At 48.4% G+C, this 15,645-nt stretch overlaps 1 long non-coding RNA gene across 1 annotated transcript; it reads left to right on the top strand.

Moving 5' to 3' along the window:
- Nucleotides 1–9,928: 9,928 nt before the first annotated feature.
- Nucleotides 9,929–11,807, top strand: LOC110899745. Its single transcript, XR_004876388.1, has 3 exons — nucleotides 9,929–10,614; nucleotides 11,264–11,336; nucleotides 11,634–11,807. It is a non-coding gene; the product is annotated as an uncharacterized LOC110899745 (long non-coding RNA).
- Nucleotides 11,808–15,645: the final 3,838 nt, after the last annotated feature.

Here is a 15,645-nt window from a genome sequence, read left to right as displayed (position 1 = left end):
TTGGAGCTCCATCGGTGAATAACAGGCATAATTCATCCGATGTGTCTTTGATGGGAGTATCTACTTCTTCACATGCCTTGATTTTGTCTTCAGGGACTTCAGTGATGAAGTCTGCTAATACTTGGCCTTTGATAGCTGCGCGCGGCCTATACAGGATGTTGTGCCCCCCAGTTCAATTTGCCATTTCGCTAAACGGCCTGATGTCACTGGTTTTTGCAAGATTGTGCCAATATGGAAGTTAGTGAGTACAGTTATGATATGCCCAGTGAAATACCTACGCAATCTCCTGGAGGCGTGTAGTAGCGCGAGTACTAACTTCTCCATAGTTGAATAGGGTGTTTTCGGATCAGTGAGCACCCTACTAACATAGTAGATCAGAGTTTAGACTCCATCCCTTTCTACCAACAATACCGACCCAATTGCCTTGTCTGAAGATGACAAGTACAAAATGAGTGGTTCCTTCTCGAATGGCGCTGTTAGAGTAGGGAGCTTAATCAAGCACTCTTTCATCTGTTGGAAGGCTGCTTCTGCTTCTGGCGTTCATTTAAATTCTTGCTTTTTTACGTACTTGCGCAACATACTGATGAAAGGATAAGACTTTGCTGCGTGATTTGACAAAAAACGATTGAGCGTGGCTAAGCGTCCAACTAATCTTTGCATTTCTTTGATTGTGCGCGGTGATGGCATCCGCTCGATGGCTTGAACCTTTTCAGGGTTAACTTTGAAACCTCCGTTTGTAACCACAAAACCCAGAAACTTGCCTTCCTCCATACCAAAAGAACACTTTGCTGGGTTCAGCTTCATGTTCACGCTTCTTAGAGAATTGAATGTCTTCTCTATGTCTTTCAGCAGCTGTGAAGGGGTATGGTCCCAGATCTCGCGTCAGCATCGACCGCGAGTGACCATTACCCTTATCAAAACCCCCACTAGCTAACAACCCACTTGTGCCCATGCGGGAACGCGTCGACACAAGGGTTGAATCCAATCTATCTAATAACAAAGGAGGACTTACATGGAACAGGAGAACGGTAGAATGATGCGACATAGCATCACATCTGGTGTACGAAAACGGAAGTATTCACAGCGACGAGGCATCGCACCGCGTCCAGTGAACGCTTCTATCAATACAGGAAAGCCTTACCTTGGGCATAGAAGAAGATGAACGTAGCGGTACGGCTGACACCGCACCATACGGACATTTTCGTCACGACAAGGGATGCAGGCAAGACGACGATGCGGCTAGCACCGCATCTCGCGTATTCCTTGATCACAAGTAGGTGACGCGGTAACTTCAGATGTTACCGCACGTAGCGATGCGGCTTGCACCGCATCCTATGTACTCAAGCAAGTGGTACTGACACCACAGTGCAAGTGGCACCAATGACAGTTACCTGTCAGAGCTACGTAAGCAATGGACTGATGTGGCGTAACCTCCATAACCGACGAGCCTGACACACCTGAAAAGGGGCAGCACGTCGTCAGTCCATCCATCATCATCCTCCTCCACTCCTCGGCTATAAATACCAACCCCAAACCAGGTTTGAGGTATCTTCTCACAACTCTCTCACTACTACTACTATCTTACTTTGCTTCCCAAGCAAACTACTGATTCTCACGCCGGAGAGTGGTAACAAGGAGCACCCCCACCCCATCCTCCTTGTTACGAGTCACGGCTTGTTTCCTTGTGCAGGAGATCAACCACCGGTGATCCAGCCAGCGATCCTCGAGAGGAAGGGATTAACCCTTCTTGACGAGACCAGTGTGTTAACCCTGCCCGGTTAACCATTGTTTCATCATTGGCGCCCACCGCTACTCTTAGCATTTTCTAATCCATCCCTTTTTCCTCTCTCACGATCATGACTGATCACCAAAACAACACTGCGGATAACCAAAATCCTCCAATCCCAAACCCGGTAGGGGTCAATGCCTCGACCTCCCAACCCGGACACATTGGCACGTCCACACAAAGGAGCCCCTCCTTTATGTTCGGACATGACTTATCACAGTTCCCATCTGTGATCCCACCAGGCACGACCATTCATGCCTGGTACGAGCAGCAGGCAGCTACGCTGACTGCAGCATACAACCGCGCTTGTACTGAAGCGAATATACGAGCTGGGCTTCCCCCAGCACCGCACACCCCTGTTGAGCGTATTTTACAATACGACGGCAGGATCCATTCACGCCCGGCTTCAAGAAGCCGGCGTGAAGAAAGGGGATCGTCTTACTGTTCGGTCCACACCCTCAACGAGGATGATTCCTCATACGGGTCCCACACCAGAGGACCGGTACACACCCGCCTTGGCCCCCATGGCGAGGACAGGAGGCGATCAACCTCCACACGCGGCCCCGGCATTCAGAGCCGATTGGGCCCACAACCATACACCGAAGGGTACGGTCATACCGACCCTGACGACCATAGCTACCGCGGTGATTCGCATGACACCAGTAGCAGACCAGGAGGACGCAACTATGTTCCTCCCAGTCACCCCCGCAACACATACCTTAGGGCGGCAAAGCGCCCTGCAAACGAACCATACAGGCCAAAGGCAGCGGCCGAAAATTCCAAATTCGGCACGCGGATTGCCAACGCCCATGTCACCACGACAAAGTTCCCATTCAACGTTGGGAAATACAATGGTTCGACCGACCCGGACGACCACATGAACGTCTTCATGGGCGCGGGCATCAACGGCCAGTGGGATGAACCCACTTGGTGCAATTTTTTCCCCCAGACCCTCACGGGCCTGGCCAGGGCATGGTTCGATTCTTTGCCAGTGGGATCACTGGATTCATTCGAGGACTTGCGTACCAAGTTCCTCGCACATTTTTGCCAGCAGCGACGCCACGAACGAGATTCGTGTGACGTCATGAACATCTGGCGAAGGAACGACGAATCGCTCGAAGCATTCGTCGTCCGATATAATAAAGAGTGCCTGGAGATAGGTGGCGTGGCAGACCAGATGGCACGAAACCACTTTATTCGGGCCGTCAAAGACAGAGAGATGATCATGACCATCTCTGGCAAGGAGGGCTTACCCAAAAAATGGGAAGACGTCATGACTGCGGTCAAGAAATACGCCCAGACACAGCGGTCACTCGAACCGCATGTGTCAAAGGCGAAACCCCAAGCCGAAACATCCCAACAAGGGTCCAAGCGTAACAATAAACGCAACCGGGACGTTGGAAATCGCGATATTTCCAAACCATACTTCCCGCAAACCAACACGTTCGACCCAAAGAACTACAACCCCGCCCGAGACAGTCGGGCGCCCAAGAAAGAATCTCGGGACCGCAACTGGACCGAGATCACCATGTCGCCAAGTGAGGTCCTCCTTGCGGACCCACAGTTCTTGCGACCGGCCCAACCAATGAAGTCCAAGAAAAATCAGGACCTCACACTCTATTGTGAGTACCACAAGGACTCGGGCCACACCACCAACAGCTGCATCAGTCTCCGACTGGAGATTGAGCGCGCCTTAAAGGAGGGGAAACTGCAACATATTTTGCCAGGTGGGCAAAAACCCACCAAGCGCATTACCCCTCACGGCGAAGGTACCTCCTCCGGGAAGCGAACCATGCACGTGGCTTCCACCCACATGATCCACGGAGGCAAGGGCAGGCCGCGAAAAGCGGCAAGAAGGCCGGAATGTGACTGGAAGGACGAGCAAGTCGTCTTTCCAAAAGTCCGAGGCGGACCGCGCGACAGGCGCGCCGTCGTCATTTCAGGCCAACTAGCACACTACTGCACCGAGCGTCTGTTCATCGACCCGGGCAGTACATCTGATATAATCTACGAACAATGCTTCAACCAGTTCGACCAGGAGGACAAAGATCGGTTGCAAGCAGTAGATTACCCGTTAACCGGGTTCGCAGGGGAAACTGTCTTTGCCCTAGGCCAGATTACTTTCCCTGTGCGTCTTTCCAGCGGAAACCGCACAAGGACAGAAGAGGTAAACTTCATGGTTTTACCTCACACCTCCAGATATGACGTACTCCTCGGGAGAGAATCCCAAGGAGATTTCAATATGATTACGTCGGTCCCCCACTCTGCAGTTGGTTTCCCAACCGAATCGGGGGTCGCGATAATCTATGCCCGCAGGGACGTCATGATGTCGGACGAAATACGTCCGACCAAGGTCGCAAGGCCCACCCCCAATGACCAGCCAGAAAAATGGGTTCTCAACGCGAGATACCCAGAACAAAAGGTCACATTGGGTCACGCCTTGTCCCCGACCACCAAAGCGCAACTGAAGCAGCTCCTCTTCAGGAACCAAGACATCTTCGCGTGGACACCCGCAGACATGACCGGGGTCCCACGTGATATTGCGCAACATCACTTGAATACCATGCCAGGTATCAAGCCAGTGATCCAAGGCCAACGCCACCTTGGGTCAGCTAAAAATCAGGCGATGCAAGAGCAGATCGAAGAACTGCTCTCCGCAGGCATCCTGCGGGAAGTTAAATACCAGACTTGGTTGTCCAACCCAGTCATGGTAGAAAAACCGTCCGGGGGCTGGCGCATGTGCGTCGATTACAAAGACCTTAACAAAGCCTGCCCCAAGGATTGTTACGCGCTTCCAGAAATCGACGAAAAGGTCGATAATCTCGCACCATTCAGGTGGAAGTGTTTCCTCGATTGCTATAAGGGATACCATCAGGTACAAATGGCAATCGAGGATGAAGACAAAACGGCATTCCGGACTCCCACCGGAAATTACTGCTATACAAAAATGCCGTTTGGGTTGCGCAACGCCGGCTCAACCTACCAAAAGTTGATGAACGACACTTTTCGCGGCCAAATAAGCAAAAGTGTCGAAATCTACATGGACGACCTGGTCGTCGTGAGCATGGAAGAAGATACCATGCTCACAGATATTGAAAGAACATTCCAAACTCTGTGAAGCGTTAACATAAAGCTCAATCCAGGGAAATGCTCGTTTGGAATGGAAGAAGGCAAATTCCTTGGGTTCATCGTGACTAAAGATGGATTCAAGGTAAACCCGGAGAAGGTCCAGGCGATCGAGCGCATGCCATCGCCTTCATCGATGAAGGATATGCAACGGCTAGCCGGCAGGCTAGCGGCACTTAACAGATTCTTAGCCAACCACGCAGCTAAGTCTTATCCGTTCATCAAGACCCTGCGGAGCTGTTCAAAGAAAGAACAATTCCAGTGGACCGCAGAGGCTGAACAGGCCTTCCGGGAAATGAAGGAGTGTTTGATACAACTCCCAACTTTAACTGCACCACGCAAGGATGAGCCACTCATACTATACCTATCCGCCGCGGACAACGCGGTGGGTGCGGTACTAATTGTGGAGCGAAAGGGGGTTCAAACACCCATCTACTACATCAGCAAGATGCTCAACGACCCAGAGACGAGGTACTCAATAATGGAGAAATTGGTGCTAGCATTAGTGCACGCTTCGAGACGGTTGCGTCGCTACTTCGTAAACCACGTCATCACAGTGCTAACCAATTACAGGATCGGCCCGATCCTCTCCAAACCCGACATCTCTGGGCGATTAGCGAAATGGGCCATCGAGCTGGGCGCGCACACGATACATTATAAACCGCGCCCCGCGATTAAAGGCCAGATCTTAGCTGATTTCGCCGCCGAAGTACCGGTGAATCGCATCCAAGAATGCGAAGAAGCACAAACTCCTGCACCAACGCCACCCTCCTCAGAAACATGGGCACTCTTCACAGATGGTGCCTCTAACGACGAAGGGGCGGGTGCAGGTCTGCGACTCGTCAGCCCTGACGGCCAAGAACTTACATATGCAATCCGCCTCGAATTCAAAAGCACAAACAACGAGGCAGAATATGAGGCTCTGTTAGCGGGGCTACGTTTGGCAGTAAAAATCGGCGTGCAACATCTGGAAGCCCACGTCGACTCTTTGTTAGTTGCAGGCCAAGTACGCGGCGACTATGCCGCAAAGGGGGATATCATGATCCTCTACCTCGAGCAAGTCCTGCAACTAAAATCCAAATTCGCTTGATTCAATATTCGCCATATTAATCGAAGCGAAAACAAGTCCGCAGATGCACTATCAAAACTTGCATCTACCAGCTTCCAACACTTGGCAAAGGAGATACGCATCGAAATCCTGCAAAATCCTTCGGTACCCCTGCGCCAAGTCAACGTCATTCAATACGGTTCAACATCATGGATGACACCTATTATCGCATATCTACAATCCGGTGTGACTCCCGAAAGCAAATCAGAAGCACGCAAACTACAATACAAAGCGTGCCATTATCAGATGGGAGACGGTATCTTATACCGCAAATCATACCTCGGGCCACTACTACGATGCGTCAACCCCCAGGATGCCACATACCTCATTCGAGAGATACACGAGGGCATATGTGGCATACACGCTGGACCACGCATGGTAGTGGCCAAAATCATGAATGCCGGGTATTACTGGCCCGGCATGCACCTGGATGCCGTCAAAGAGTTGCGCAGGTGCATCGACTGTCAACGTCATGCTCCAAAAACCTTGCGGCCAAAAAACAACTTAGTCCCCGTTACAACCGCATGGCCCTTTCAGAAATGGGCAATTGACGTTGTGGGACCTTTCCCTGACGCTCCAGGTGCGGTTAAATTTATCATAGTGGCGGTTGATTACTTCACCAAATGGGTAGAAGCAAAACCACTCGCCTCAACCACTGCTATGATAACAAGAAAGTTCATTTGGGAACACATCATCTGCCGTTTCGGATTACCAATGTGCATCGTCACCGATAACGGCACCAACTTCGCTGCCGACGAATTTCAAAAATGGCTAGAGGAACTACACATTGAGCACATATTCTCCTCAGTCGCACACCCGCAAGGGAACGGCCAAGTCAAGAGTATCAATAAAAGCCTAGTCGAAGGGATCAAGGCACGGTTGGGAACGGCCAGGCGTGGCTGGGTCGATGAACTCCCAAGTATCTTATGGGCTCACCGTACAAGCCCAAAAACAAGCAATGGGGAAACACCCTTCAGCCTAGTCTACGGTTCAGAAGCGGTGATCCCCGCAGAAGTAGGTCTCCCCTCTCCTAGAATGTTGGCTATTGAAAAACTAGACAACAACATGGAACGCAGGATCGATTTGGACCTCTTGGAAGAAAGGCGCGAAAACGCTGCCATCAACGAGGCCAAATATAAATCCAAACTTGAAAAGTACTACAACGCGCGCGTCCGCGTTTGTACTTTCAACCCAGGAGACTACGTCCTACGCGACAATGAGGCATCTAATGCCGAGCGCCCAGGCAAACTCGCCCCCAAGTGGGAAGGACCCTACCTCATCAACGAGGTCTTAGGGAAAGGCGCGTACAGATTGCAAACACTAGAAGGCGAACCTATCGCACGCACATGGAATGCACAACAGCTTCGACGCTGTTATATGTAAGCCATGTTCTTACATTTCTCTATGTAACCTATTGGGCCGCAGGCCATTTGCAAATAAATAAATAAGCAATTTTCTACATTATTGTTTGTTATTACTATTACAAATGCGTGTTCCACTTTGCGGTATCCCAAAAACAGATTGGCAAAATCTTCATTCGTGATACCCATACAAAGTGGTAACCACACACAAATATTGTAATAGGCCAGCAAAAGGCAAAAAGACTTGCATGTTTTATCCGGCCGGATACACAAGTTTTTGTTAAACACTTGACACAATTCCTGAGCCTAAAAAGGCAAACAATGGAATTGACGCGGACTCATACGACAAAGGTATGGAGTACACTCGACCCCATTCACAAATGGGTAGAGTTCCGGTAATATAAGCTTTTACAAAGCTTAAAGCAATTCTAAAACCCTCACACGGTAAGTAACAGAATTGATGCATACACATACAACAAAAGTATGGAGTATACTTGACCCCGTTCATAAATGGGTAAAGTTACGCATACACACGTTCAGACATGCAAGAATTAAAAACACTTGTACAAACTGAACAAAGAAACTTTATATTCAAAAAATTCAAGTATCCACATGATGCTTACTGAATTTACATAAAGTTCCTATTCTATACAAGAGGAATACAAAAAGGAGGCACACTCGCCAACCTAAACCCTATTTTGTACCGCTGGTCCCCGCGTCTCCTCCGGCACCACTAGCGGGTTCTTCCTCTTCCACATCCGGATAAAGCATCCGCAAGCGGTCAACATAGTCCGCAACCTCCAAACACTCGTCCAGCTCACCTACACAGGCAAGGGGCGTATCATAAAAGGAGGCTACGGCCGTTTTCAGACGACCTTCGGTATCCACATCACGGAACCCGGATGCCTGATCAGTATAACCGCCTGCGGATAATACATTGATATGCCCAATGCAGCGGTTATAACCAGCCTTGAAGCCAGCATCGCGCGCACGTTCCTTAACCAGGTCCAAACCAGATGAGGTCTCAGGGGCATTCATGATAGCCTCGACAATCTGCAATAAAAAGATCATAAGTCTTGAATGCTAATCCAAGCAAATGTAAAGGCAAGGGATACTTACACGCGCGATGCCGTGAGTCCGCAGCCACTCACGGTCAGCTTCCAGCTGGTTAAAAGAGGATACCAAGGCATCCTTGGCCTCAGCAGCAGCGTCAGCCCGCTTCTCCGCAGAAGACACGCGGGCAGTAAGGTCCGTAACCGCGACCTCCCGGGCCTGAACCTCAGCCTGTTACAAAAACAGCAAACAGTTCACTCGATAAATATGTTCAAAACAATAAAGGACGAAAGCAACAAAGTTAAAGAAACGTACTTGCAGGCTTTCAACAACTTTGCCTAAACGAATGCGCTCCGCATTCGCCTCTTCAAGAGCCTTAGAAGCACGGCTCTCCTTCTCTGCGGCCTCTTCAAGGGCCTTTGAGGCACGAGCCCCGGCTTCTTTGGCCTCTCCAAGCGCCTTCAGGGCATCGGCCTTCGCCTGCAGTGCCTTAACAGAAATGGCCTCAGCCGCAGCCTTCTCCTGGCTCAAGGTAGCATTCGCTGCCTTGGCATTTGTCAGCTCCTGCCGAGCATGAAACAGAATGTCATTCTGCTTAGCCCACGATGCATTCCACTTCTTGCGCTCATTGGACATTTTTTCATTCCAACTTTTGCGCTCATCAGCAAGAAGTTTAGCAAGGGTACGCACCTGTTTCAGCTGGGCAGCGGCAGCCCACTCCGAAGTCTGTTTCTGCTTCTCAAAAGCAGCTTTATCCTTCTCGAGCTGCTCCGCACCCGCACGAGCAGCCTCGACTAACTTCTCTGCTTCCGCCCGCATACGAGTAGCCTCCTCCTCGCGGCGGCCCAGCACCTTATAATCGTCCAAAATGGCATTAGCCACAATGGAAGTCCCCACCAGCATCGATGAAAGCTGGTTAATACGCAACTCTCGGGGCGCGGCACGGGCACGCTCGACTTCAAACGGGGTCCCCAGACCACCCAAAATCTCCCTACATGCCGCAGGGTCGTTAGAAATATCATCCCCCTGCATAACAGTCCAGGGGGGTCGGTGATACACCATACTGCGACCCGGGGAGTACGTGCGGTAATAATACTCCAATTCAGACTCCCCAGGCTGAATTGGAGGCCCGTCATAACCCGCACTGTAACGCCTCGTATTTTTGTATTCTTATATTTTTAGAAAATTCAAGTTCGTTTTCTATTTTTAGAAAATCAGATCGAAAACGGAATAAAAACGTCAAACGACGCAAATTTACGCGCTTTTACGCAACCGACGCTCAAACGCAACAACAACGACTACTTACATTATTTTAAATATTTTTAATCTAAAATTTTATTTTACAACGTTTCACGGAGCTCGGGTGTTGATAACGGGGCTCGTAGGAATTACGGGCCACTTAAACCCGGGAATTTAGCTTGTGGGCATTGGGCCCATGCCCAAAGCCCAATTAAATCAATACAAACTCTAAACCATATATCAGTACACACGCACACAAGGGTCTGCACTCCCCTTTCTCCTACATACTCCAAATTGAGAAAACCCTAACCCATCTACAAAAACTACAGCCGCCACCTACAACACCTGCAACCCCACCCTCTTCCTTCGATCTGTGTAAACGACCACCACCACCACCACCGTCTGGTGGTGGCGCGACGACGAAACAGAGAATCGGAAGAGACGACAAGAGAGAGAGAGGGGGGTAATAGGCTGTAGTTCGACGGCGTACGACGGCGGTGGAGTCGTCTACAGCGGCGACGGTGGCGGGGTTTTATTTCATTCCATCAGGGTCGTCGGTTCAGGTCAGATTTACGCTCAACAGCGGATTAAAATTCATGGCTCGGGTCTCAACATCAGTTGGTTCAAGCTTCAGGTGGTTCACTCCGGTTCGGGTTCGTCCGAGTTTAGTTTCATTCGGTTTCGACTAGCATCGGCCCAGGTGGTTTGGTGCTTGTTTGTTTTCGGGTCTCGGTCAAAACGGGTCAGTGGTGGTGCTTGGCCCGGGTTTCATCTTGGTTCACATTAGGTCACGGTTCGAGTACGAGTAGTTCCAGTTCCGGGTCAGCAGCGGTTCGGATGTCGGTTCAGTTTCGAGTCTCGGTTCAAAACTGGTGCGACTAGTTTCGGCTCGAGTCACACCAGTGGGCTCAGTTCGCAACGGAAATCATCTCTATGTTTCGGTATACCTTTCGCCCTGTAATCTTTTCGTTTTAGTTCACAACATACGGATCAAATAGGATTTGATAACTTTCATAATTATACATATGTTAACCGTGGGTATTGGTTACTACGCATGTCATTTGGTTTTTGAAGAAGATAATATACCAACAGATTATGAATATTCCTTTAAAACAATATAAAGCTTATGACCCACTTGTTAGTCAATGTAAATATGTTCTTTTTTCCAACTTTTCACAACAGTTGAATAACTTTCAAGTAAATTAATAATACCTTGTAAGACTACATACATTGGTTATAGTAATAATTAACGAATAAAACATTTGTATGGATTTATATAAGACTCCAAATAGATAATGTTTTTTTTTATATCATTAAGTGTAATATTATTTGAATGAATAGCCACAGTTTCTATAAATGCATGTAAATTATAAATCATGGGTTTTTTTTTTACACCTTAAAATAATTAATCCTAACCACGGTTGCATTCACTTAAAGATATATATTCGGTTAGGAATTTCTATTTATACATCAAAATGATATTTTATACAATAAGTTCACAAATACAAGAACCAATCACTAGTTCCGAAGCACTAGACCCATTATATCATTCCTTTTTAATTTAGAATATACTTGTTGTATCCAATTTAGGGCGATTTGGTCATTTGCCTCACCTCGTATGCTCGTGCGGTAATTCTCGTGGATTGTTTCCTACGTAACCAGAGTGAGCATACTCAATCCCTCTGTACGCTTTATTACCTTTGGGATGCAATACATGTACTTTGAATCACATATACAAACATGCTAGAAATTCTTTTATACAAAGAATCTCTATATTTGCTCATACGTGTTATACTCACATTCATACGTGTTATACTTGCAATCATACGTGTTTAAATTCATATGCTTGTACTTAGTCATTGCCATGAAAAATCTTTTTAAAACATTTTTGTACTTATACTCAAACTTGTATGCTCGCCAATACTTTTTGTATTGAACTATGCTTTAACATGTATTGCAGGTTTTGATGATGCAAGGAATCTAGTAGGACTGCCTAGAAACACATTTAAACTCTAATACTTGTTGTACTATGTCTTATTTTCAAACATGTAGTAATTGTTTCCAATCTTTGTATGAGACCATTACTCAATGAAATGAAATGAAACTTAATTAGTTGTATGCTATTTATTTCAAACTTGTGGTATTTCTATAGATCAAACAATGTAAAAAGTAATTATTAAATACCCGTCACAATTAGTGTTATGAAGTCTCTTGCAATCTAGTTTTCGTCTCACTCCGATGTTTCCGCCATCGGTTGGGGTGTGACACGCACCACCAGCAGACGAGCCGCTACCTTTCTCCCCAGCAGGAGACTTCTGCGGCTCAGCATCCTGTTGCCGCACCTCAGCATCAGACTTCTGCTTACCGGCATCTGAAAACCTCAAGTTCAATCCGTCACCCTCATCAGGAGAGATCAGATTGTCCGAGGAGTCCACAGTGTCAAAAATCCGGTCAGCAGTCGCCTCCACCGTCTTCTCCAAAGGGGGATCACGAACTGGCCCAACAAAAGGGGCCGCAGGCTCCTTAGGCGCGACCCTCTCCTTCGATACACCCGCGCCCGCGGTAGCGGTGTGCGGAGGAGACGCAGGGATGTCGAAAAAAGAATACCCCGCATCTCGGGATTCTGCAATACAAAGAGTATTCAATGAGTATTTCCCACCCATTGTACATACAACACAAAGAAAAGGGATATACTTACCAGCAGTAGCTGCAGGTTTCTTCTGCACCGGAGCAACTCTCCTGGTCTGCAGTCTCCGCCTCTTCGGTTCACCACCACCAGCAGTTTTCTGCTCTGGCCCCCTTTTCTCTCCAACAACGGGGGGAACCACAGCAGTTCCACCCGCGGCCGCACCACTACCTATAACACCCAAACCCTCAAGGGTGTCAGATACTACGACGTAATCGGTATATCCCCGAGAACAAGATTGATAGGTACCTGCGGCTTCAAAAACGGAAGAAGGGGCAACTGAGCCTTCAACACTCCCCTTGCCACGACCCCGCACGGTTTTCTTCACCGTTTTCTTCTCAACAGTCTTTTTGGGGACGCGTTTCTCAAACTTCCCCAAATCCGCAAGGACACCTGGATTCACACAATCAACAGAACCAGTCAAAAAGATAAACTGAAAAAACTAATGCCACGTAAGACGTACCTCTTGCGTCTCCCGGAACCGGGGCATCCAACACCGCTTTCGACGGCACACGGAAGTTCTTCAGAATTTCAAGGTTGAAACCTTTCTTCAGCTCAACCGCAATCAGTTCAACCTGGCCCTTGAAATCAGGCTCAAACATCCTCCACAAGCCAACCGCATCCGCTGATACATGCATGCAGGTTATTACAAAGGCTTAGGAAATAAGGAAAATAACAAAGGGTAACGAGCTTACCACCACCCTGTTCCCGCAACACGGGCCTTTCCTTCCTATCCGGTCTGGAGAGCATCATCCGCAATATCCACAGTTGGTCATTATCCAACTTCTTGAGTTCAATAGGCCGCAGCCTAGAGAACCAGTCCGCGGTCTTCGCGGAAGCAACATGAATATCTTCATCGGAAACTCCAACATTGACATTCCTGAAAGACATGCTAGCATAGACCGCACAGGCTTTCATGTAGAAGAACCTCTTCTTCCAGCCTGTCACACCCTTAGGGGGTGTCATCAACTTCAGACTCCCATGCCTTTGAGTAAACGAGAAAAAACCGGTGTTCACCGTCAACTGGTAGAACCGCCGGAAATTCTCTACTGTAATGGGCAGGCCATGGGCACGGAATGTGTACTCAAAATTCCGAATTCGGAACATTCCGAAAGGACTAAGCTGGGAGATATGGAGGTGATAATACTCCAATACCTCCGCCACAAACACCGTCACCGGCAACCTAAGGTTGCCGTGGTTGAAAAAATCCGCCCACAAGGTTATATAACCGGCCGGAGCATCGGCACCGGTGTCCCCCACTTGTGGGTAAGTAGCATTCCAGTCTTTGGCCATCTGCACAGTGGCCATCAGGGTTTTAAAACTACCCTTTGACCACTTCAACACCGGTAACCCACCACCGGGAACCTCAACATCATCATCTTCGTCTTCATCAGCCGATACTACCGGCTGTTCAGGGTTTTCACCCTCCACATTGTGTGGATTAGATGGTTCAGCCATCAAGAATATCAAAGAAAGAGAAGATGGTGAACAGAAAATCTAAAAACCCTCACTGGAACTTCAAGAAATTTCGTCGGAGAAGACAGATAACAGGTTTTCTCTCACCGGAAAATTTTTGAAATTTTAAACAAGTGACGGGAAACCACGAACGGTTTCCCCTTATATACCCATCGCAATTAATGCGGAGGGAGAAAACAAATGATCACGTTCAAAAAGAGCGAATCATAGGACACCACGTGTCGAGCGCCGTTTCCGCTGACGGTTATCACGCGCGCGTGGCCGCCCACGCGCCTGACACAAGAGACGTTTACACTCTTCGCTACAGTGCATTTAATGCCTCGGGCAGTGCAAACGTCCTTTCATTTCAGCACATGCCAGGAAGATCTCACCAACTTCCACCAACTCACACGTGCGTCCAGCCACGTATGCAACAAAAAGCGACTACATTATCCAATTATAAGCGGCATGCGGTTTCTCTGGTATACCGCACCATAACCCATACCGCATGTCGTTTTTTAACATACCTCTAAAAATAGGTAAAAACATATATCTCTACAATATAAGGGGGTATAATACCTATCCGCACGACCCACGAGCACACGTGGAATATGCGGACATGACACACACGAGCCCGTTCAGGTGTGTTAGATGCTCAGAACCAGCGTTGGCCGTTGGACTGAACCGCATCTCAGAGACAAGAGAACCGGATTGCCTTCATTCTCTTCAAGCTTCAAATCCCTCCTGCCCGGTTCACAACCGCAGAGGGTACATGAACACCTTCTTTAACAAAAGGAAGGAAGGGTATGCACGTGAACGCACATCAGCAACCCTGTCTCCTGAACCTTCAAGAGCTACATCCGACCCACACCCGCTTCGAACAAATGTGGTAATACAAAACCACAGACACTCACGAGGAGCTACGGACATAACCATAGCTTCCGCAGAGTGGTTGCTACGGAAGAGCCAAGCTCACTCCACATCACCGAACAATGCTACTGCATGGCAAACTCGGTATTGGAGCGGGAAGGTAAGTGGCTCCAAAACGAACGCAGAACAGCGCTCTAAATAAACTCTCGTCGAACAACAAGCGTCCGAACAGCGGTAACAAGTCTGCTTATGACTTTGTTAACCCGACTATGGGCCGCATAGAATAAACAATGGTGGGCATTCCCTTACCTATGACCATGTTTATTTACCCATAGTATGAATATACATTGTTCGACCAAACATGGACAACAATGACGCAACGAGGTAACCGCAAAGAACGTGCGGTTACTAGAGAGCTATGACGATAAACACGAACACCCCACAAAAAAGGGATCGTCGTCTCATAACTCGATGCTGAACATAGAGCTCGAGCAAAGCACTTGCAAGCATCAGCAACTTTTGATCCCAGTCTCAAAGATTGGTCCAAAAGTTTCTTTTCTTCTTCATGCACCAATTCAACAATTGGTATGAAGAAAAGCCCACCTTTAAAGGATGGGAAACCTCCACATACCTTCGAACCACCATCTCAGAGGTTGGTTCGAAGTTTGTGCAGCATTACTAACAAGGTCTCCAAGAGACCTTCGGCACAACAACAGGTGGCAGACCACCTGGTGACATAAATCGGCTGAGAATCTCGCATCAGACGAGATTCCTTCACCGATACGGAAGAGGCGTCAGATGACCCTTCCGGACCTCCAGCTTCATTTACATACAGAAAAGACCACACATGGTCTAGGATCTTCTCCAGACTCCAAACTACCTTCCAAACACCATAGTCCAGTACTCCTCCCACATACACCTTGTATGTGGCAGCAACACTAGACTGGGGGGACTTGAAGGG

This window comes from Helianthus annuus, chromosome 13, assembly GCF_002127325.2.
Source record: "Helianthus annuus cultivar XRQ/B chromosome 13, HanXRQr2.0-SUNRISE, whole genome shotgun sequence".
NCBI lineage: Eukaryota > Viridiplantae > Streptophyta > Magnoliopsida > Asterales > Asteraceae > Helianthus > Helianthus annuus.
This window is presented reverse-complemented; position numbering and strand designations above follow the sequence as displayed.